General features: G+C 40.9%; 1 protein-coding gene and 1 long non-coding RNA gene across 2 annotated transcripts in view; one reads left to right on the forward strand and one right to left on the reverse strand.

Moving 5' to 3' along the window:
• ARHGAP35 (Rho GTPase activating protein 35) overlaps window positions 1-25,566 on the reverse strand; it is a 138,367-nt gene that overhangs the window by 105,838 nt on the left and 6,963 nt on the right. The window lies entirely within an intron of this gene.
• The window catches only part of LOC132216699 (uncharacterized), a 207,008-nt gene that overhangs the window by 83,917 nt on the left and 97,525 nt on the right, over window positions 1-25,566 (forward strand). The window lies entirely within an intron of this gene.

Here is a 25,566-nt window from a genome sequence, read left to right on the forward strand (position 1 = left end):
ATGAAGCTAGTTTAGCTGTATATGTATAATATGTCTAGTTGTACATTTTTTAAAAATATATTTTTATTGATCCCAGAGAGAAAGGGAGAGGGAGAGAGACAGAGAAACATCAGTGATGAAAGAGAATCATTGATCGGCCACTCCCTGCATGCCCCCTACTGGGGATCAAGCCCACAGCCTGGGCATGTGCCCTTGACTGGAATCGAACCTGGGACCCTTCAGTCCACAGGCTGACGCTCTATCCACTGAGCCAAACCAGCTAGGGCTAGCTGTACATTTTTAAATAGAAAGTCAGTTTCACATATCTTGACTGAGTTTGTATGGAGTAGGGAAAATCCATTTATATGTGTTTCCTTCAATGTGTCCCCAGAACCTCCTGAATAGTCAGTAGGTACTTCTTAGGTAACTGGTGTCTGGATTATGACTGTTATAAAGCTTTGGAATTCAGAGAGATTGGGAGTGAAAGCCAAGAAAATAGTCACCAGTTCTAAAAAGCAACTTGGAAAAAATCTCACCCAAACCATTCACAAAGGATTCCAAAGCTCCATTGAGGAAGAGTTCAATTGGCGCACAGGGCAGGGATTTTTGCCTCTTCCTTGCCGAAGCCACCCTTGAACCTGTAAAGGCTATCAAAATACTTTTTTCCCTTTCTTTCTGTTTTATTGATTTTTTGGAGAGGGAGGGGGGGAGGGGGGGGGAAAGAGGGAGGGGGACAGAGAAACATTGATTTGTTGCTCCACTTATTGATGCATTCATTGGTTTCTTTTTGCCTGTGCCCTGATCAGGGATTGAACCACAGAATGACAGTAACCAACTGAACTACCCAGCCAGGGCATCAATACACTTCTGATGAGGGCCTCTACTTTTCAATCTAGTCTAAAAACCCCATTACAAAAAAAAAACACCTGTCCAGAACACAATTTCCCTTTCTTAAACGAATGAAGAACTGAGTCCATCTAAAGCAGATTCAAACTTCCAACTCCTAAAACTCTAAGAGCACTTAGGCATCTGTAAGTTTTCCCTTAAATTCATTTTCCAGTATTAAATTAAACCAAGATAAAGGTAAGAAGTGTGGGAGGACCTACATTTTTTAAAAGGCTAAATAAAAACTGCTAACTCCGGAGGTTAACAACTATTAAAAAACCATACCTCTATGGCCCTTCATCACACCATCTGTTGACCCAGTTTTCTTTTCCATTCACAGAATATGCTTCATGAAATGGAAACCTTAGAGAAGATGTAAACTCGATGTTTCTAACTCTCTATCCCTCTCCCTTCCTCTCTGTAAAAAATCAATAAAATATATTTTAAAAAAAAAAAAAAGAGCAAAAGGAGCTTGACTATCACTCACCTCCAGACGAAGGAAAGTGGGCCATCGGCCGTTGTCATTTTCATATTTTGCCAAAATATGAATAAGTGCCTGAACATTTTTAACTGGTCTAGTATTACCTCTAATAACTTTACCGGAGGAAATCATGCCCAAGTATTAGGCATAATAAACTTCTTTCAGAAACTGGCAAATGAGTCCTGACCAGGAATTTTAGTTAGTTAGAATCATCTTTCCAATACACCAAGGTTGTGGATTCAATTCCCAGTCAGGGCACATACAAAGAAGCAACCAATGAATGCATAAATAAGGAAACAACAATCAGTGTTTCTCTCTCTCTCCCTCCCCCTCCCCCCAAAATTGGGGGGGGGGGGAAGGAGCTCAGGCCAGGTGGCACCAAAGGGCTGTGGGTTTGATTCCTGATGGGGGAGGTACGGGAGGGCAGCTGATGGACATTTCTCTTTCTGGAAATCAATGGAAACATATCCTCAGGTAAGAATAAAAGAGCAAATAAACTGGCAAATGAAAAGGTCTGGTAAATGGGAGTTACTGAATGTTTCATACATAATCAACCCAACAAATTGGAGTACACAAAAATTTAGCAATTACCATAGACCAGTGGTCGGCAAACCAAGGCTCGAGAGCCACATGCAGCTCTTTGGCCCCTTGACTGTGGCTCTTCCACAAAATACCACGTGCGGGCGTGCACATACAGTGCGATTGAAACTTCGTGGCCCACGCACAGAAGTCGGTTTTCGGAAAGGAGATGGACGAAACAAGTATATAAGACGAGTGTGGATGGGAGAGTTGGAAGGGGTAGACCTCAGCGAACGTACCTCAATCAGATTGAGGACGTTTTTAGCAAAAGCCAGCTTAGGAGCACCCTAATTAAGTTAATAACAATGTACCTACCTATATAGTTTAAGTTTAAAAAATTTGGCTCTCAAAAGAAATTTCAATCGTTGTACTGGTGATATTTGGCTCTGTTGACTAATGAGTTTGCCGACCACTGCCATAGACAATCACATCTTTCTCCAATAATTCACAATGATGGGGCCTCAGGTTCATCATGTATTTTATACTAACTGAGGGGACCAGGAAAAAAACAAAAAGACAATCAAAGAGGAGTACCAAGCCAATGTGAAGTCCTCTCAAGGTAAGTGGGGTAAGTGAAGGAACAGAGGATACCCTAGAACTGGCTCTGCGCGCGCGTGCATACACACACACACACACACACACACACACACACACACACAACCAGTTGCTTTCCTTTTTAGTCACTTCTCTTTTATAGATTAACAAATATTCACGAGCCAGGCACAGTACCAAATAAACAATATGCACATTGATTTCACTTTATTTTCCACAATAACCGAAAAAGGCAAGTACTATTAGAACCCCATTTACAGATGAGAAAGGCTCAAGGAGGTCAAGTGACTCTAGAGCAGCGGTTCTCAGCCTTCCTGACGCCGCGGCCCTTTAATACAGTTCCCCATGTTGTGGTGACCCCCAATGTCATTGTTACAAATTGAACATAATGAAAGCATAGTGATTCATCACAAAAACAATATGTAATTATATATGTGTTTTCCGATGGTCTTAGGCAACCCCTGTGAAAGGGTCGTTCGACCCCCAAAGGGGTCGCGACCCACAGGTTGAGAACCGCTGCTGTAGATCATCCAGCTTTGTGTGCCTTATAGCTGCCTGCCTCTGAAGCCCATGCACCTAGAAGCTACTATTGCTATAATCCCCTTGCATTTAACAAAGTTCTGCACTGGGGGGTAGGGGTGGGGAGGAAGTAGGCTCTCACCTAACCAGAAGCAAAACTTTAATAATATACTCCCCACAATAATGCGTGCCTTATGTTGTTCAAAGTATTATTATATACCTTGCCTTATAGATTTGTTTTTATTTATTTATTTTTTAGTAGTTTATTGATTTTTAGAAAGAGAGTGAGAGAGCAACATATTGGGTGCCTTCCACATGCCCCCCCCCCCCCCCCCGCCGCCACCACCGGAAATCAAGCCCACAATGAGGGCATGTGCCCTGACTGGAAATCAAACGGACAACTTTCAGTGCATGGGACAAAGCCCAAGCAATTGAGCCACATCAGCCAAGGCTATTTTTCTTTTTCATATTATTGATTTGGGGGGGAGGGGGAGAAGAGAGAGAGAGAGAGAGAGGGAGGGAGGGAGAGAGAGAAAGGGAGGGAAGGAGGGTGGGAGGGAGGGAGGAGAGAAACATTGATTCGCTGCTCCACCCATCCATGAACCCATTGGTTGTCTCTTGTATGTGCCCTGACTGGGGATCAAACCCACAACCTTGGTGCATTGGGATGACAATCAACTGAAGTATCCAGCCAGGGCTTGCCTTACAGATTCTTAAACCCACCTGAGAAGGTAGGTATCCTCCTCATTTCATAGATAAGAGCACTGAGACAAGATCAAATGACTCACCCAGGGTCAGAAGATTCAATAGGCTCTCCCCTCAACGGGAACCCAAGACGCAGAAGAAACAGAGTGTCTACATAGTTTTAACAACAAAGACTATTTCCAAAGTGAAATCTGATGAAAAATGGTTGTCTTTAAACTTTAGTAATTTGTAATTAAGAATTAATATAACTTCAGTTGTCTGAGAAAAAATTCATTTGCATCTTTCTTCATTTCTCAAACTGTGGAAGGGAGAAGATGCTATAAGTTTTTGCCCTTAAATTTAACCTCGTTTTTCTCATCCCAATGCAAAAATTCATTCCTACTCACACAGACAGTACATCTGAAAAAAATCACCAAAAAAAGGATTTGGAAATACTGTTTCAAGGCTCTAGAAAAATCCTCTTTCTTATTGATCAGACAGCACTGTCATATGAATCCTGAAGAGGCTGGCCCCTCAAGATCATTCATAAAATTACTACTGGAAGAAAATCAGTCTCCAATTTAAAGGAATTAAAATGTCTATACAAAAGTCAGTGGACAGGTGAAAATCCATTTCTTTGTCTCAAACTCACAAAACGGTAGTCAGATGTGACAGGAGACAGTGGGTCCTTCCTTTCATTACAAGGGAAAACCACCAGGATACAATGTAAACAACATCCATTTCATTTAAAATTTCAAAGAAGAATAAACAGTTCAAGGAATGAATCAGAAATGACATTTCATTCATAAATTAAAGCCACCCTAGAAATTTCACATCATTGCTTCACACTCAAAAACAACCTCAGGTAAGAATCTCAGTCTGAATAAAAAACTTACCAAAAAAAAAAAAAAGAATCTCAGTCTACCAGGTTGTTTTTGATAAATTTGCTAGATCTAAAAGGAAGCTTAACTTTGTCCATGAGCTTCTGAGTTGTTTGGAAAGTAATTTTCCTTGAAATACACAGGCAATGGATTGCATCCTAATTGCATCATTTGCTCTTTGTTTTGAGGGTACTGTAAGAGCAAGGGAATTGTGCTTAAAAATACTCAGCCTACTCTGGCCAGTTTGCCTCAGTAGTTACAGCATTGGCCCTCGGATCAAAGGGCTGTGGGTTCGATTCCCAGGCACATACCTAGGTTGCAGATTCCTCAGCCCCAGTAGCGGGGGCATGTGCGGGAGGCAACCAATTGATGTCTCACTCTCTCACATGGTTATCCCTCCCCCTCCCGGCTCTCTTCCTTCCCTTCCACTCTCTCTAGAAAACTATCCTTGGCCCTAGCCGGTTTGGCTCAGCGGATAGAGCATGTCGGCCAGCAAACTGAAGGTTCCCGGTTAGATTCCCGCCAAAGACACATGCCCAGGTTATGGGCTTGATCCCCAACAGGGGCGTGCAGGAGGCAGCCAATCAATGATTCTCTCTCATCATGGATGTTTCTATTTCTCTCTCCCTTTCCCTTCCTCTCTGAAATCAGTAAAAATATATTTTTTTAAAAATCTAAGAGCTGGTCTGAAATTTTTAAAAAAGGAGGAGGGGCACACAGAGAGAACTCAATAGAAAGGCAGAAACAAACCCAATTGTAGAAACAGGTTGAAAATACTTTTAAGTAAATGTACTCTCCTCAAATACATTTTTAGGTAATAAGATGGCACTGCAAATCTATATGCCAATCCTGTTGATGGATTCACTTACAATGGAAAGAATTAAATCCCTAAATCTATCTAAACCCTGGGATCATTACTTCATACTCCTATTGGCGTAAAAAGCTCTATCCAATCTTCCTACGCTGATTAGCTTACAATGTAGTATGAACACCTCATTGGGGACCTGCTAATGTAAAAATGCTGGCAGTGACCTTGGTGTACATTTTTAATCTGTTTTAAGTTATAAGTCAAAAGGAAGGAGGGTGGCAGTGCTCATAATAAATAAGAGAAGATCACGTTACAATCTTCAAAGTGCTTTCTCATTTCATCGTCACAACAATCACAAGCAGAGCTTGGTGCTCATTCTCCAGATCACAGAATTTTAAGGCTGGTGAAGGGACTAACTCCCACCTAGTACATTCCACTAGAACAGAAGCAAGGGGTCTTGTGTGGTTGGATCCTACTGTATTCTCAGAACATAGAATGGTACCTGAACCTGGTAGATGCTCAATAGTACTGCTACCATATGTACAAAAAAGCCCAACCCACTTTCCGGGAAGATAACCCCAGTCCGGAAGTGATAGGACGTGGCCAAGGCCATAATCCTGGCTACATGTCCCCCACATTCCTGCCTCCTAATTCAGGGTGGGTTCTTCCCCAAATCCAGGCTGCCACTGAGGCTATAAAAGGGTTTCTAAACTATCTCCCAAAACTCAGAACTCACACTGGCATCTGATCATTTTTTTATATTTTTAATACATTTTTTATATATATTTTATTGATTTTTTACAGAGAGAAAGGGAGAGAGATAGAGTTAGAAATATCAATGAGAGAGAAACATCGATCAGCTGCCTCCTGCACATCTCCTACTGGGGATGTGCCCGCAACCCAGGTACATGCCCTTGACCTGGGACCTTTCAGTCTGCAGGCCGACGCTCTATCCACTGAGCCAAACCGGTTTCGGCCATTTTTTATATTTTTAGTAATTTTAACCTATTTTCTTTCCCTCCCTTAAGTAGGTATTTATTTCTTTCTCATACATCATTCTTTTTTTAAGATTTTTTAAATTGATGTTTAGAGAGAGAGGAAGAGAAAGGGAAAGAGGGAGAGAGAAACATTGATGTGAGAGAGAAATGTCGGTCAGCTGCTTCCTGCAAGCCCCTTAGTAGGGAACATTGCCTGCAACCATGGCATGTGCCCTGACTGGGAATCGAACCAGCAATCTATCGGTGCACGGATGATGCCCAACCAATTGAGTCATATGGGCCATGGCTCATACATCATTCTTCATTTTAGTCCCATAACCCTTTATTTAGTGCCTAACGCCTTACAAAGGACAGTGCCTGTGGAGGATAAAAGATGAATGGGAGTCAGTACTCTCAAGGACTTAAGCCAATGACAAGAAAGGCAACATTAAAAAAATAAAAAAGGAAAGAAAGGCAGCATCAGGAAGGACCTTTGGAGCACAGAGGACTAGACCTGCAAATTATGGAAGAAGAGACAGTCTAGGACAGCTGTGGGCAAACTACGGCCCGCAGGCCGGATCCGGCCCGTTTGAAATGAATAAAACTAAAAAAAAAAAAAAAAAAAAAAGACCGTACCCTTTTATGTAATGATGTTTACTTTGAATTTATATTAGTTCACACAAACACTCCATCCATGCTTTTGTTCCGGCCCTCCGGTCCAGTTTAAGAACCCATTGTGGCCCTCAAGTCAAAAAGTTTGCCCACCCCTGGTCTAGGATCTAGGCAGAGGAACCAACATGAACTGACAAAACCTGCACAGGTGGTTCAGAAGAAAGCAAGTGGTCCAGTCTGCTGGAAGTATGATGCAGGGAAGAGGAGGCTGAGTGACAACCTGGAATCAAATTCTGGAAAGAACTGCGTATTAGGATTAGAACTGCGTATTAGGATTGGCATTTATTTTTTAGGCAGTTTCTTATATCTTCCTGATAGCTCTTTCTTCCTTACTTGTCCCACATCCTCCCTGCAAAAAACCCCCACACAAAACAAACAATCAAAAAACACAGACACAAAAGCTTTTGAGTATTCACTCTATATCCTCATTATATTTTTTATTTGGAGAAGTTTTTTCAGTAATATTATTATGATGGACAATTTCAGGATCCAACGTACTAACTGTGGCTCTACACCCAATTGGTCAATTCCTCATTTTTCAGCAGTTAAGGATCCCTTTGACAATCGGATGAAATTGTGGAACCTCCCCCTCAGAAAAATGTACTTACACAAAAATTCAGGGACCCCATATTAAGAACTGTTGCCCTAGCAATAATTATGGAAGAATACCTCCCCCGCAAAAGACATAGCCAACTGTTTCTACCACTAACCAGGAATGCCCATTTCCCCCATTCACATGAGTTCAATACTTTCTCCTGAGTGACAGTAATTATCTTTAGTGAATAAATAAAATGAGGAATTTCTCCAAGATTCATAATCCTCACCCATAAGTAACAATATGGCTTCCATTTATTGGGCCCTACTATGTAACAGGCCTTCTGCAAAGCAGTTGGTATGCAGAATATAATGCAAAATTCCTGTATGGCAGGTAACAATTATATCCCCATTTCACACGTGAGAAAACTGAAGCTCAAAGGGATCAACTGACCTGACTCAAGGCTACCGGCTGGAAAAACGGCAGAGCTGGGTTTGGAACTCAGGCACTGTGACTTCCAAAGCCCATCTATACTACCTCCCAGCAGAGGGGATCTTGTGACCATATTGATTACTGGGAGAGATCAAAAGATATTGCTGTCTCGTAGGAAGTAAACAGTCCGGTACAAGGGTCCAGTCCAGAATTACACACCCTCTGGGTGTCCCATAAATACTTGCTGAGGGACAAAGGGCAAAAAGGTCATGCATTGCATAATGACATTTTGGTTCATGACAAACCACACGTATGATGGACGTTCCATAAGATTATAACGAAGCTAAAAAATTCCTATCACTGGTGATGTCATAGCCCATGACTTCAAAGGATTTCCCAAGGAAGAAGAGGACACAAAACTCAACAAGGCTGCAGTTAAGATGGCAAACGACGTTGACCTGGGTGTGGATGAGGATGACACTGAGCAGCTCCTAGAGGTGGTTCCTGAGGAAATGACTAACGAGGAGTGGTTGGAACTGGAACGGGAACACATAGCTAAAGAAGAGGCAAGAGGAAACTGCAGAAGAAAAAGAACCCCCAAGAATATTCACAGTAAAGGGTTAAGCAGAAGCTCCTTAAAAACTTTGAAAACATGGACCCCAACACTGAAAGGTTTTCATTAATACAGAATTGCTAATGGTGCATTATTTGCTTACAAGCAAATGCATGATGAAAAAAACACCAACCAAAAAACACAAGCAAACCACTATAGACATGACCTGCTGTGTGGCTCAGTGGTTGAGTATCTACCTATGAACCAGGAGGTCACGGTTCGATTCCCAGTCAGGCCATATATCCTGGTTGCAGGATTGATCCCCAGTGTTGGGTGTGCTAGAAGCAGCCGATCAATGATTCTCTCTCATCATTGATGTTTATATCTCTCCCTATCCCTTCCGCTCTGAAATCAATAAAAACATATTTTTAAAAAACCACAAGAAAAAAACCACTATGGACATATTTCTCCAGAATGACACCTTCTCAGCTCAGTGGTTGAGCATTGACCTATGAACCATGATATCATGGTTTGATTCCCAGTTGGGGCACATGTCTGAGTAGCGGGCTTGATCCCCAGAAGAGGGGTGCATCTCTCTTTGAAATCAATAAAAACAATAAAAAAAAAAGAGTGGCACCTTCTCAAGAAGAGCCTCAGGCAGGTTCTTCAGGAGGAATTCCAGAAGAAAGCATGTTATACTGGGAGATAACAGCTCCAGCATTATTGTCCCTAAAGGTCTTCCAGGGGGACAGATGTGGAGGTGGAAGACAGTGATGTTGAGGATCCTGACACTGTGCAAGCATCAGTTAAAAGTGTGTGTTTAGCCCTAGCTGGTTTGGCTCAGTGGACAGAGTATCAGCCTGCGGACTGAAGGGTCCTGGGTTTGATTCCCGCCCGCACATGCCTGGGTTTTGGGCTCAATCCTCAATAGGGGGTGTACAGGAGGTAGGTGATTAAGATTCTCTCTCAACTGATGTTTCCATCTCTCCCTCTCCCCTCTCTGAAATCAATAAAAATATATTGAAAAATAAAAAATAAAGTGTGTTTATGTTTAGTTTTTAATAAAATGTTTTAAAAGAAAAATTAAAAATTTTAAAAACAGGAAAAAGCTTATGGAATAGGATATAAAAAAAAGAAAATATTTTTCCCCCTTAATCCTCATCCGAAAACATGCTTAGAGAGAGGAAGAAAGAAAGGGAGGGAAGGAAGGAAGGAAGGAGAGAGGGAAACATGGATATGAGAGAGATGAGAGAAACATGGATCAGATGCCCTCTGCACACGCCCTGACTAGGGATCAAACCTGAAACCCAGGCACAAGCCCTGACCAGGAATCAAACCAGCAACCAACTGAGCCACTCTGGCCAGGCAAGAAAGAACGTATTTTTTGTACAGCTGTACAATGTGTTTGTGTTTTAAGCTAAGTGTTAAGAGTCAGAAAGTTTTTAAAAATGGAAAAAATGCTCAATGTCACTTAATTATCAGAGAGATGCAAATTAAAACGACAATGAGGTACCACCTCACACCTGCCAGAATGGCTACCATCAATAAATCATCAAACAAGTGATGGAGAGGATATTGAGAGGAAGGAGCCCTAGTGCACTGCTGGTGGGAATGCAGACTGGTACAACCACTATGAAAAACAGTGTGGAGTTTCCTCAAAAAATTAAAAATGGAACTGCCATTTGACCCAGTGCTCTCACACTTCTAGGCTATATCCTAAGAAGCCTGAAACAGCAATCAGAAAGAATATATGCACCCCTATGTTCGTAGCAGCATTATTTATAATAATTAAGATCTGAAAACAACCCAAGTGCCCATCAGTTGATGAATGGATAAAAACAACTGTGGTACCTTTCCACAATGGAATACTATGCAATTATAAAAAAGAAGGATCTCTTATCCTTTGCAACAGCATGGAGAGACCTGGAGGTATTATGCTAAGCGAAACAAGCCAGTCAGAGAAAGACAAATATCACATGATCTCACTCATATGTGGAATCTAATGAACAAAATAAACAGGCAAACAAAATAGATCCAGAGACACTGAAGCATGCAACAGACTGACATACTTCAAAGGGAAGGGGGTGGAGGGCAGGAAGAGATTAACCAAAGAACTTATATGCATATATGTATAACCCATGGACAGATGGACAGACAACAGAGTGGTGAAGGCCTGGGGAGGGGGCTGGAGCTGGCTGGAGGGGTCAATGGGGGGATAAAGGAGGTATCTGTAATACTTGCAACTTTTAAAGATCATTTATTTAAGTTTAAAAAATTTAAATGTTTATAAAATAAAAATTATAGTAAGTTAAGGTTAATTATTGAAAAAAATATTTTTATTTAGTGTATCATAAGTGTACAGTGCTTATAAAGTCTACAGTGGTATACAAGGCCTTCACATTCACTGACCACTCACTGACTCACTCAGAGCAGCTTCGTTCTGCAAGCTCCATTCATGGTTAAGTGCATCATTTTTTATCTTTCATACAGAATTTTTACTGTACTTCTATGTTTATATACACAAATACTTATCATTGAGTTACACTGTCTACAGTATTCATATAATAACCCACTATACAGGCCTGAAGACGAGGAGCAATAGGCTACCCCACAGAGCCTGGGTGTGCAGGATAGAGTGTACTCGATGGTGTTTGCACAGTGATGAAATCACCTACGAGGCATTTCTCAGAATGTATCTCCATCATTAAGCAACCCATGACTGTACTCTTGCCCAAGGGGGTGGAGGGGTGGAGGTGGGGAATGGTGTCAATAGTCTTTAAAAAAAGAGTCCCATGACTGAGGCCTGGGCCTCAGTGACTGTCTGTCATGTTTCTTATTGGGCTTCTCAAGCTTGGCAATGGCCCTAAGTACCTAATAGGTCACACCCTCAGATGCAAAGGTTTGCAACACATCAGTGAGATGGGATAAATCAACAGAGATATTTCAATAAAACAAAGTCTAGATAATCTTCCCTCATGTTCCTATTCTCCCCTGTACATCTCCCAGACTGCAGTCATGACACTACATGATAGTTGTCCCCATAAGAACTACTAGCTACCCTTCTGAGCACTTACATGCGTATCACCGAAAGCATAGTTAGGGCCTAGGCCAGTGATGGCGAACCTTTTGAGCTCGGCGTGTCAGCATTTTGAAAAACCCTAACTTAACTCTGGTGCCGTGTCACATATAGAAATTTTTTGATATTTGCAACCATAGTAAAACAAAGATTTATCTTTTTGATATTTATTTTATATATTTAAATGCCATTTAACAAAGAAAAATCAACCAAAAAAATGAGTTCACGTGTCACCTCTGACACGCGTGTCATAGGTTCGCCATCACTGGCCTAGGACCTAGTCATTTCCATCTTTCTATGACCACTGCTCAGCTACCTGGATCTAGGAAAGCAGTAATCATTATTTCAAATATAGAGACTTTTTTTAAAGTCATTTTAAAAAACATATTTATTGATTTGAGTGTGGGAGAGGGAGAGAAATATCAATCGGCTGCTTCCTGCACCCCCTTCCCCAACCCTCCCCAACTAGGGATTGAGCCTACAACCCAGACATGTGCCCTGACCAGGAACTGAACCGGGGACCTCCCAGTGCATGGGATGATGCTCAACCAACTTGAGCAACACTGGCCAGGGCCAAACATAAAGACATTTTTGCTTTCATAACAAGGAGAAACATTTTTTCCTTTCTCTTATTTTTATGATATTTATATCAATAGGTGAATGTTAGGTAAATCTATTATGGTAATCATTTCACAATATTTGTAAATCGAACCAAAAAAATTATTTTTGCTACACAATAAGCCATTCCATGAAGACTTAAGAGCCAAAATACTAAGCTTCCAAAAAATTTACACATTCCTCCCTCAGATGTTCAACAGTAGGATTCTTTGCACCAAGGACTTCTAACAAGTATTGGGGAAAAACAAAACTCAGCACCCCATCTAAATCGGTGAAGTAAAAGGGAGGCAAACGAGGCCACGGGTCTCGGTGTTACTCTAAACCAGCGGTTCTCATCTTTTTTGGGTCATGGATTCCTTTGAGAATTAAATGAAGCTACAGATCCTCTCTTCACAGAAAATAAACAGAACCACAATTTGGCTCATACACTCGCCAGCGTCAGGGAACCTCCCCCATCGCTAGCCCTTAAAGGTCAAAGATGCTCAAGTGCATAATCTTTGCTTAGAATCTGCACTTCCAGTCACATCTAACTGAAGGAAACTCAAGTTTGCCAACCATTTTGTTTTTTAGAAGGCATACCGATTTTAAGGGAAATGTAAGGTAAAGAAGATGGTATTAGTATTTGCAATGTCTCACCACCCTCTTGCTACCTGATTCATGCTGTTAAGCCACAGTAACAAAATGTGGGGGCAACAATATTTTATCTTCCCCAAGTAGAATGTAAGAAATGCAAAAGCAGGGCCATCCCCTAGCCAGGGCTCAGTGGTTAGAACGTCGGCCACAGTTGAAGGGTTGCAGGCTCGATCCCGGACTGTGTGGAAGGCAACCCATCGATGTGTCTCTCATACATCCATGTTTCTCTCTTTCTCTGTCTCTCCCCGCTCCCTTCCACTCTCTCTAAAAATCAATGGGAAAAATATCCTCAGGTGAGGATTAACAACAACAAAAAAGCAGGGGCCGTATCTGATATTATGTATTCCACATAGGATTGTACACATTCTAGATGATTAATCATTGTTGACTGGTTTACTAAAGGACAGATTAAAAACAACCTACACTTTATCTCTTATGGTAAAACGAGATACAAATTCACATGTACAGGAAAAGATAATGCTACATGACTAGCAGGTTTTGAAGTATTTTCCTAAATCGGACCTCTGAGAGCTTGAAATATAGGAAAAAGCCTGTAAAAAACAATTGCTTTCTCATCTCTGCAGTCCTGATTTCTCTCTCGATGGCAGGGACCTGGCCGTCTAGCGCACACATGCTCATATATAGCAAACTACAGCCCCGACTGCCTAAGGGCATGAGGGAAACTGCCAGTGGAGCCCAAGAGGCTGTGAGCAGGAGTCGTGCATCTTCTTGTGGAGCTATTTATTCAAGAAACATTTCTTGAACATCAATGATGCCTAAATTCCTGAGTTATATGCTTAGAGATAAAATGATGAAAAGCACAGCCCCTGTCTTCAAGGAGCTTAAGACGCAGTTGGAGAAGAGAAAAGAGCACAGGCAATTCAAACACAGTAAGTACCACATTAGGGGTAAATTCAGAGGCAAAGTCAGACACGGGGCTGACCAGTGAGGGTCAGGGAAGTCTTTCTGAGAAAAAACAAAATCTAAGCCAGCCCTGGCCAGTTTGGCTCCATGGCCAGCCCCAGTCAGGACTCCAGCGGGAGGCAACCAATGTGTCTCTCTCACATGGATGTCTCTCTCACTCCCCCCTTCTACTCTCTCTAAAAATCAATGGAAAAGTATCTTCAGGTGAGGATTTTAAAAAATCTAAGCCAGACCTAAAGGATTAAAAGGTATTAGTTAAGGTTTTAAGTCGTCGTGTGTGTGTGTGTGTGTGTGTGTGTGTGTGTGTGTGTGTATGCGCGCACGCGCGCGTGTGTTTTTTTTCCCCGTTTGGTGGTTCTTTTGGTAGTGGCAGAAGTATATACGCTAACAAAGGAAACTATATGAGAAGGCCCAGAAGCAAAGATCTCTGGGAGAGTTGCAATCAGCCAACAAGGCTGGAACACTGAGCTTGAGGAGGGAAGTAGACAGACAGGCAGAGCTCCTGGAGGACCCTTACATAATCCAAATTTATGCACACCACTCCCTCCTTGGTGAAGTCACAGCCCTTGAATGCTCTTGCTCTTCTTGGCTTTTTTAAAAAAACTTATTTTGGAATAACTTTAGATGGACAGAAAAGTTCCAGATCTTACAAGAGTCCCCATATGGCCCTTCACCCAGCTTCCCCTAATGCTAACATAACCATGGTATAAGTGTCAAAGCAAAGAAATTATCTTTGGTACAAAAACTAAACTACAGGCTACTACAGACTTTATTTTGATTTTGCCGTTTTTTCCATTCATTTTCTTTTCTATTCCAGGATCTAATCCAAGATCCCACATTCCACTTAACTCATATACTTTTTAAAAAATTCTTTCCTTTACTTTTGAGCACCATGGTTTTGTCATTTATCATCACTCTCTCCATCGATGCCTCCCCATCTCCCAACCTCATAAGCCTATTCAAAGGTAAACAAACACATCGTTTCAGAATAGAAGTTATCAAAACAGGCACAATCTGGAGTAGCAAGACTATTAGGTATTCAAGAAAACTTAACAAAAAAAATGAATTCAGTGACATCTTTAAAAACAAATATGAGCCCTAGCTGGTTTGGCTCAGTGGATAGAGCATCGGCCTGCTGACTGAAGGGTCCCAGGTTTGATACCAGGTCAAGGGCACATGCCTGGGTTTTGGGCTCGATCCCGAGGGGGGCAGGCAGGAGGCAGCCAATCAATGATTCTGTCTCATTGATCTTCTATCTTTCTCCCTCTCCCTTCCTCTCTGAAATCAATAAAAATATTAAAAAAAACAAAAAACAAACATGAGCTTCCACACACGTGCTTTCATACGTGCATGCGCGCGCACGTGCACACACACAGTTTACAGAAAGAACCTATGCACTGCTTCCACTATGGAACAGAAAATAAATTTAAGCAGATCCATTTCTGCTTCTTCAGTCTTGCCTGCAAGTAATAAATTTATTTTTTATTCTTTCTTCAAATACCCTAACTACCCCAAGAAGGAGTCAAGCCAAAAACACCCAACTCATCCTCAAAAAAAAAAAAAAAAAAGCTGGCAAAATTTATCTGGGAAAATTTATCTGGGATATGGAAGAGGGAAGAAGGATGATTTATCCTCTCCCACACTTTCTCTAAGGGCTCTAATCATTAGGACAAAATTCCATTATGTCACAACAACCTTTATGAAGGTACTTGAGTGATACTGGTAGTGCTTCTACATAAATGACCTGCATTCTAAGCCTCCATCTCCTAAAATTCCCAAACGCACAACCACCTTGATTGATGTCAATTTCTAAAATCAAGGATGAATCCTATGCAGAAATCATTGCAATGTCAATAAAAATGGGAAATTTTTTCTACCATTAAAACAAAATTGTTAACAATGGTTATCCTTGGGAAGTAGAATTTAAGGAGTATTTTCACGTTGCTTATTTCAGCCATTGAGGGCTATTTATCAGACATCCAACAAATACAAAAAGAGCACGGTCCTGTGCCAGAGTTAGAAGATACAGAAAAAGAAAAATCTCTCTTGTGGCACATAAAAGTCTAGAGCTGCACTCTTTAATACTTCAGCCATCTAAAGTTTAATCAAAATTAAATAAAATGTGAAATTCCATCTCTTAGTCCCACGAGCTACATTTCAACTAGAAACATGTGGCTAGTGGCTACTGTAAAGGACAGTAGAGATAGTTTTGGTAGACAGGGTGGACCTAAAAAGAAGCGCTGGCCCTAGTTGGCTTGGCTCAGTGGATAGAACATTGGCCTGCAGACCGAAGGGTCCCAGGTTCAATTCCAGTCAAGGGCACATGCCCGAGTTGCAGGCTCAATCCCCAGTACGACAGCCGTTCAATGATTTCTCTCTCATCATTGATGTTTTTCTCTTTCCCTCTCCCTTCCTTTCTTAAATCAACAAAAATATTAAAAAAAAGAAGAAGAAGAAGAAGCCCTGGTGCCAATTGAGACCTTGGAAATAAAGAGGGGTGGTCTGGGAAGGCGTGCATTTGAAATGGGTATGAATGTGAGCATTCCAGGGTGGCTGATGACAGCCAACACATGCCAGTGGCCCCTCCCCTCAGTATCATGCAATTCCAAAACATCCAGTGCTATTTCCCCAAAACCAAAACACTTCAAGGAGGCATTACAGAAATGGATTGGGCAATAGGCTTTGATTATATTTTGCTGAGATAAGCTTACATGAAAATACCCTAAAATGAACAAACGAGACTATAAAGTCCAATTAGGACCTCACTAAAAAAGAGGGGGAAACTAAATTGGAATTAACTGCTAGATCATTCTGGAAATCTTTAACAGGTAAGCTAAACTAGGGATCAACGGGACAACCAAAGAATGCACTATGCTTATCCAAATACCTTCCAGTGGAAGAAGCATTTCCCAATAATAAGGTCAATACGTGAAATCACAGGTGGTTAACCCGAGAGAGAAAGGAGAGAGCACACATATAAAACCAGCCTGGTTAGAGCTGTGTAAGGGTTTGGTACTTCCTAATGAGGGGGAGTGGAGGAGAGAGTCACTATCTTTTCTCTTACTCTGCCTACTACCTAACATGTGCTGCCTCAGTTTCCTCATCTGTGAAACAGGTATAAGGTAACCCGTGTACAGTGCATAAAACGGTGCCTGGCATGTAGAAAAGACTAAGGAAGCATTGGTTGTTGTTACTGCGTAAGTCTCTGCGGACCTAGTTTCACTGATGGAGAGTCAAAGGATTTCCCTAGGGTGGGCTCACAGGGGACAGAGAGATTGTGTTGACTGTCATATTGGAAGAGGGGTTTTGAAAAGTCCAAACTGTCCCAAGCTGAGCAAGCTAGCAGACCCCTTCCAATCATGTCCTATGGGCTATTGTAATGCCCAACACCATGGAGATATCTGCAGTAACGTCAGTAAACTCCAGGGTTTAGCTAAGGACCATACAGGATTTAGGATATCAGTATTCAATTTTTTCCAAAATCTGCCATGTCTACCCAACTAGATTATTCTATCCATTCAGGCATCAATTAGGCACCCATGCCAAATCAGGCAGCTTATTAGGCAAAGTAGAAAACAGAAAACAACAAATCCCATTTCAAAAAGTAGAACAGACAGAAAAAGAAAAATCTCTCTTGTAGCACATAAAGTCTAGAGCTGCACTTCTAGGAATCTCTCCTACAGGTATAATCTCCCACGTACAAAATGATACGTACGCAAGACTGCCTTACAGCGCTGACTGCAAAAGCAAAGAACTGGAAACAAATCAAGCGCCCATCAATAGGAGACTGGCTAATGACGGCATATCTGTATAATGGAACACCGGGAGGCTGCAAAAAGAATGATGACGCTTCCTTTGTGCTAGCACGGAATGATCTCCCAAAACATTCTGTGGAAAAAAAAGGAAGACACAGAACAGTAATTAGAGTACACTACTGTTCCTGTAAAGGGGTGCGGAGGCCACACTGCATATGCACAAAGTATCGCTGGAAGGAAAAATATCTCTGGTAAAACACGGAGGCGGGGAACTGGGTGGCTGGGGGACAGGGTTAGGGAATAGCATGGGTGTTTTGTGACTGCTGACACAGAGCCATATTGCTACACAAAAACAAGCATTAAGCATAACATCCCCAACAAAGTGCTAATGGAACAGAGCTGAGGGGAATCCAGGAAGAAAGGTCTGAGCACAGTAGACACTCGAGATGTTGAAGGGTGAGTAGGAAATGGACTGATCTGAAAAGGATTGGTAAGGGCGCTCTTGAGAGGAAGCAGCTTCATCAAAAACACAGAGGCAGAAAAAAGAGCACAGCATGTTCCAGAGACCAGGAAGTGTAAGGCTGGGAAGGTAGGACCGGCCAAGCTGTTAAGGATTCTATAGCTACACTAAGGATCTGAACTTTATCTTGTGGGCAACACAAAAGATTTTCAAGCAGAGGAGTGCAACAGTCAGGTTTAGTTTGTTGGTTGTTTTGTTACTCCTCACCTGAGGAATATTTTTCCACTGCTTTTCAGAGAGAAAGTAGAAGGGAGGGAGGGGAAGAGGAGGAGAAGAGGGGAAGAGAAACATCAATGTGCGAGAGACATGTCGACTGCTTTCTTCCTGCACTCGCCCAGACCAGGGTCGGGAGTGAACCCACAACCGAGGTACATACCCTTGACCGGAAATCGAACCCACAATCATTCGGTGCACAGGCCAATGCTCTAACCACTAAGCACACTGGCCAGGGCCAACATCCAGTTTTTTCTTGTAGAGAAAAATGAAAGGATGAAAAGAACTCTCTTACAAGAGAGTTCTGCAATCAGTCTACCTACCTTCTTGGAATTCCCAGCAGCAGGTGGCAGTGAATTTCACTGAACTGGCACCCAATGAATACTTCACTTCCCAGTTGAGAATAACATCCCTATCAATTGAGCATTCAAAATGTGGCCATGTGTCATGATGAGAGAAAAAGTAGCTGAGGCCTCAGTCCTAACATTATGAATACCAAACAGATCCCAACAACTGCTACTTGGCCTATGACCTCTAACCTTTAGATGTGTGAGACACTTACTGATCAGATCCTAAAAGTGACTGCTACCTGGGGGCAAGTTACAAGATAACAGATCAATAGCATGTGCTGCTCTATTGACTCAGACTCCCCCCTGCTGCTGCCTTTGTGGCACTCCATCATGCTGGTTTACCGAAACAGTTTAATCAAGCAAATTGTTCTCTTTCGTTCTCCCAGAAAACTGAACTGCTTTCCAACTTCAGAGTTTCCACACTCATTCTTGGCATCTAGTTCTCAAAAAAATCTGGAATTGCAACACAAAAAGCCTTGTGACAGGCAGAGTAGGTATTTAGGCTTATTTATAGACAAGAATTCAAATTACAATAAATGACTTGTCCAAGGTCACAAAAATGGTGAAAAGCAAAATGAATATTAATAGCAAAAAGGGTATTTTACATCGCTTGAGGAATTCCAAGAATCTAAGGGCTGCAAGACTCCAGAGACTTAATTTTCTCCTGCTTTCTCCAAAGAATTCTTACCTTTATTTCAACTGACATTGTGCTCCTATTGACATGTTCTAGAATAAATGTGACAGGTTCACAGAATAAATGTGGGCACAAAACAAAAAGTCCTGTGGAGCTTCCAAAGTGATTTCACAATTTCTTCCTCATGTCTGAATGTAAACCCCCTCACTTTGCACTTGAATATCAGGTCTGCTGGTACTCTCCCTCATGAAAGAAATTACCAGTAAATAAACAGGTATATGTGTATGCAAATGTCTTGTTAAATAATAATAAAAACAAACGAGGTAAATTTTTAAGTCTCCAAGTTATTTCTTATTCAAGATAAAACATGAACATGAACTTGGACCACTTTCTTAAAAGGTTCTTTCTCATAGTAAGATGAAATCTATCATCCTAGTCCAGTGGTCGGCAAACTGCGGCTTGAGAGCCACATGCGGCTCTTTGGCCCCTTGTGTGGCTCTTTCACAAAATACCAACTTCTGCGCATGGGCCATGAAGTTTCAATCGCACTGTACGTGCGTGCCCGCACGTGGTACTTTGTGGAAGAGCCGCACTCAAGGGGCCAAAGAGCCGCATGTGGCTCGTGAGCCGCAGTTTGCCAACCACTGTCCTAGTCAATGCATTCTTCAGTTGAAATGTTTAGTCACACTTAAGTCTCTAAGATAAGATCAGGAGGAAAAATCAGGCCACTGGTCTTCTAAATTTTTTACTTTCTGGTACAGAAACAGGGTGTTCCTTGTGTTACCTGTAAGGAAAGAATTGCTTTTGTTTTATAAGTGGTGTATAAACCCTCTGAGAGAGGAGGCGGCGTGTTTTGTATAACTGGTACTCTACACAGTGCAGACATCCAAACGCTGGTTGAATGGAGAGAAAAAGGAAAACATTTATCCTCTGAAGCTACAAAGAACTAGTTTGTTCCCTCTTCTGCTTCATAGCCCTTAATTATTTAAATATTTAAATAAAATTAAACATATTAAATAAATAGAACTATTTAAATCTCATTTATTTAAAGACTTTTGGCTCATGAAAGGGGAGATATAACTAATTTCATGGCCATTTTTTTATTTTCACCAAGAAAAAGTAATAAACTAATAGCTCCTTTCTCTTAAAATAAATATGGTGGGGGAAGGGTTACCTTTCTGAAAAGAGAACGTAGGGTTTAGCTGTAGCTATTAAACATGAAGTAGACTTTCGTTCTCCTCGCCTCTGACAGTGAAAAGCACACCAGAGAAGTGACAGAGAGCGGGGCTCAGGGCAAAGGCTCGGAACTAGACTGCCTCAGGGACCTACGAGCCATACGGCCTCGGGCAAGTCCTCTCTGAAGCCTCAGTTCCCCAGAAGAAAATGAAATACCGCCTACCTCAGAGGATTATTGTTAGGAGGACATGAGGGAACACTCAGTCGTCTCCTGGTACACAATAAGCATACTTTTGTTATTAACTGATTCATATTGCTAATAATTAATTCAATATTGTTCCAAGAAAGGGTAATTGCCTCACCTTCAATGGCACTAAAGTCCAATAGATCGCACTACTGTTAATTTCTTGCTTTTCAGCTCAATTTTTCCTTCAAGTGTTTATAAGAAAAACCAAACATAATACAGCCACACTGTAAAAAATATACATATCCTTTTTTTTCTGAGTCAAAATAAAATCATTGTAGAAAACTCAGAAAAAATTTTTCTTCACTCAAAATTCAACAGAACAGGGATCAATACTAACAGCACTTTAGCGTATTTCTTCCACTTTTTCCAACTTATATTTTAAAGTTACTGAAATCTTACTATTTATAGTTCTATATCCTGCTTTTTTCTCATACTTAAATTTTATTTTGTATGCACCTTTCCATGTCAAGAATTTTCTAAAACAATCTATTTGAATGACTTCGTACTTTTCCATAAAGCAACCATTCCCCTAGGGCAACAATTTTCAACCTTTTTCATCTCATAGCACACATAAGCTACTTACTAAAATTCTGTGGCACACTAAAAAAATAAATAAGTTTTTTTGGTGCTGATCTGTCAAAAAAAATAGGTATAACTTTGATTTATTCACGCCAAACAGCTATTGTCATTTTTTAATTTGACAATATAAAGGAAAAGAGATCAGTCAGGTATTGCACGTTTAAAAAATTTTTTGACACCCCAACTGAAAATCACTGCCCTAGAGCTAAAACATTTAGATTGTTTCTTTTACTTTTTTATGCACATCACTATAGTTAACATCTCTGTAGACAATCCTTATCCTCATCTCTATTTCTTGGTCCATACAGATCCCTAATAAGTAGGTCAAGGACTGTATGTCTCTTAAAACATTACCAAACTGCTTTTCAAAAAGTCCACAGTTTACCCATCATGATAGTATCAGCAGTGACCAAAATATCTGGAAGTACAACACAGATAGGGAAGATCTGTTATCAAAAGAATGCTTTCCGATACTTGTGGTAATTTGTACCAGATAGGTATTATCACAGTCTTTATCAGATATGTGACCTTAAACAAACTTAGAGAAGTTATAAATATCGTTTTACACACTTATATTTGTGCCTTTCAAATAGAGACTCCCAAATCATTTTCAACTTAAGAATTGTGTGGAAAAGTAAATTATGCCCCAGCATATAAAAGGGGTTTGTACAATATGTAGAAAATTCAGATACGTACACTTAAGATTTATGTGTTTTTCTACACGTAAGTAGTACCTTAATTTAAAAAAAAAACAGTTAGGTTTATTTATAGACAAGAATTCAAATTACAATAAATGACTTGTCCAAAGTCACAAAAATGGCATTAGGGGTGCCATTATTATTGGTGGTTACTGTTATCACCACTTATAAAACATCGCTAAAGTGCTGTTAGCCAGTTTTGCTCAGTGCATAGAGTGCTGGCCTGCAGACTGAAGTGTCCTGGGTTCGATTCTGATCAAGGGCACATACCTCGCTTGGATGCAGACTCCTCCCTGGCCCCAGCCCTGGTCGGGGGGCATGCAGGAAGCAACCAATTGATGTGTCTCTCTCACATCGATGTTTCTCTCTGTCTCTCCCCCTCCCACCAAAGGGTCTTGGGTTCACTTTCTGGTCAAGGGCATGTACCTGGGTTGCAGGTTCAATCCCTGGTCCTACTGGGGGGGGGTAGGGCGTGCACTTGCAATAAGCAACCAATCAATGTGTCTCTCTCTACATTAATGTTTATCTCTCTCTCTCTTTCTCTCTCTCTCTTCCCTCCATACCATTCCCTCTCTTCCACTCTCTCTAAAAGTCAATAGAAAAAAGATCTTTGGGTGAGGATTAATAACAAAAAAGAAAAGAAAAAAATGTTAAAAGGGGATCTGTACACAAGAAAACATGTATTCCTTGGATACACACACAAAACATCAAATCACAATTGCTTTAGCTAATTTTGCCATTTTTAAGCTTTTGTGACTGTTTATTAATTCTGGGCATATGCCAATAGCTGAGACCCACTCCTGAATAAGTCAGGGGCCCTTTCCCCTTTTCCCTCATTTATCAAAGGTTTTATCTACATTCCTCAACTGACTGACCAATCAGAGGAAGGTATTTCCTTATAGGCCTGCAACATTTTAAAAAGTATTCAATGATTTGGTATTTTAAAAAAATAGCATCTATAAAACAAAAATTTACAGAAAGGGAAAAAAGAGCATCCACCAACCTTACATCTACATATTTAATAAACATTTTTGAAAAATAAAGACCTGGTGCTATTTTTACGGCCATGCATTTAGGTACCCAATTCTCAGCAAAACATTCCCTTAAAGTGAAAGCCACTCTGGCTGAAGATGCAGATTTCAAGAATCTAATAATCTTGTATTAATGCAGTGCTGGCTTTCATTTGTACACAATCAATTTGTTACTGAACAAAGAATCCTTTTTAATTGCCTGTGGCAATTAAAGATAATCATTTTCCTTTGTCTTATTCCTAAGTAGTGCAGGCTGCAATAGATGAAGCCACAGTTTTGACCTTTCTTGAAGTGGAGATGGGGAGAAGTATGATTTTTTACACTTCAGGAGGCTATTAGCTGAAACTGGCCAACAGCCCACCAACATTATTTAATAACTTTTGAATTGCAGTTAAAAAAAAAAAGACTATAGTGAGCTCCACATAAATAAGTCAAGGGGCAAAGTTTATTTTTATCTATATAATTCTAGTTGCCTAGAGTTTTCTTAAAAGAAGAAAATCTCTCGGTTCAGAGGTACACAGGCACTTTTCTATTTGCCAAAGAAAATATAAATTTAAAAGTCATTCCAGGACCAAACATTTCTATCTTCTTTCTGTTAGATACATTTACTTATATAGTTTTGTTATACATGGTTTTGAATCCGGGTCAGAAATAAAATGCTTAACTTTTAAAATATGCTGGCTAGAAAGACAAGCTGGTACTTGTGGCTATAGATTCTTTTCAAAATATTATAATGTAGACCCTACGTGTGCTGTTTCTGAATATGAAAATCTTTATTACTACGGGATTGCCTCCCAAGGAACCAGAAATGAATCATATTGGTTTACACACCATTTACTTCCCTCACCCCACCCTATCTATACTGGTATATATAAAAGCCTAAGTGACCATTATGACCGGTCAACCGAACATATGATGTGCAATGACCACCAGGGGGCAGATGCTCAGTGCAGGAGCTGCCCCCTGGTGGTCAGTGTTTTCCCATAGCCAACCTCCCCTCCCACAGCCAACCTCCCATGTTCCCGCCCCGGCCAGCAGCCCCAATCAGGATTGGGCGAGATGGCCCCAATAGGGGCTGGCCAGACCGAGGAACCCCACTGGTGCACGAAGCCATGCACCAGGCCTCTAGTATTATATATAGTTAATTCTTTATAACTGACTATAAACTCCTCAAGGGGATGAATTATAGCTTCTTCTTCTATCCCAGAGACACGGCAGTCTAATAAAATAAGCACGAGTTTTGGAATCAGATAGACATAGATTCATAACACAGCTCTACCACCTATTATCTGTATAACCCTGGACAAGACACTTAGGATTCATGTGTGTACATATGTATGAAGATTAATTACTGACCAGGAAGGCTTGCCCTCTAAGAATTTAAAGCCTAAAAATGACCTTATAATTAGTATACACATCTCCCCCCATCAAAAGAAAAAAGGCTTTGACACCTGTGTGAATTCAATCACTGTTATGCACTGGGGTCTTCTATGTCCAAGGTATTTTGCTAGGTGTGATGGAAAATGAAAGATATATGAGAGGGTCCGCTTCCTCAAAAAGAAAGAAGACATTTGAGTATTATTAGCTATAAAACAAGGTGGAAAGGGACCCAACTAGTATAATCCCTTTATTTTTTAAATCAGGGGTAGAGAACCTTTTTTCTGACAACGGCCATTTGGATATTTATATCATTCAAGGGCCACACAAAATTATCAACATAAAAATTAACCTGCTAGCCCAACTGGCGTGGCTCAGTGGTTGAGCATCAACCTATGAACCAGGAAGTCCCAGTTCAATTCCTGGTCAGGGACATGCCCAGTGGGGGGCATGCTGGGGGCAACCCATCAATGATTCTCTCTCATCATTCATGTTTCTCTCCCAATCCCTTCCTCTCTCAAATCAATAAAAAACATATTTTTTTAAAAATTAGCCTGCTATATTTGGTTACACATTTAACTAACTCACCCCTAATGCCTTGGCAGAGCCAGACCAATTGATTTTGAGGGCCTTATACAGTCCACAGCCAGATGTTCCCCACCTGTTTTAAATGAAGTAACTGCAGCCCAAAGAAATGAAAATCACACAGCCAGTAAGCGATAGAGCCAGGGCTGGGACACTGGTTTCTTCATTATCAATTCAACATTCTTTGCACCATAGGAAGCTGCCTTTTAGTAGTTCAAATTCGGCCCTAGCCATTTTGGCTCAGTGGATAGAGCATCGGCCTACAGACTGAAGAGTCCCAGGTTCTATTCCAGTCAAGGGCACATGCCCAGGTAGCGGGCTCGATCCCTAGTAGGGGGTGTGCAGGAGGCAGCCCATCAAATGATTCTCATCACTGATGTTTCTCTCTCTCTCTCCCTCCCCCTTTCTCTCTGAAATCAATAAAAAAATATTTAAAAAATAGTTCGAATTCTATTACCAAGTACAAATATTACTATAGTGACCAGCAAAAGGGCATTTTCCAATAAGAATGTAGAGACTCTAAGAGAGCAAAAAGGTATGAAATACCTACAGATGCATAATGCAACAGTCACAACTGTTGGAAATTTCATAAAATGAAAATGTTCATTTAAAT

This window comes from Myotis daubentonii, chromosome 15 (genome assembly GCF_963259705.1).
Source record: "Myotis daubentonii chromosome 15, mMyoDau2.1, whole genome shotgun sequence".
Lineage (NCBI taxonomy): Eukaryota > Metazoa > Chordata > Mammalia > Chiroptera > Vespertilionidae > Myotis > Myotis daubentonii.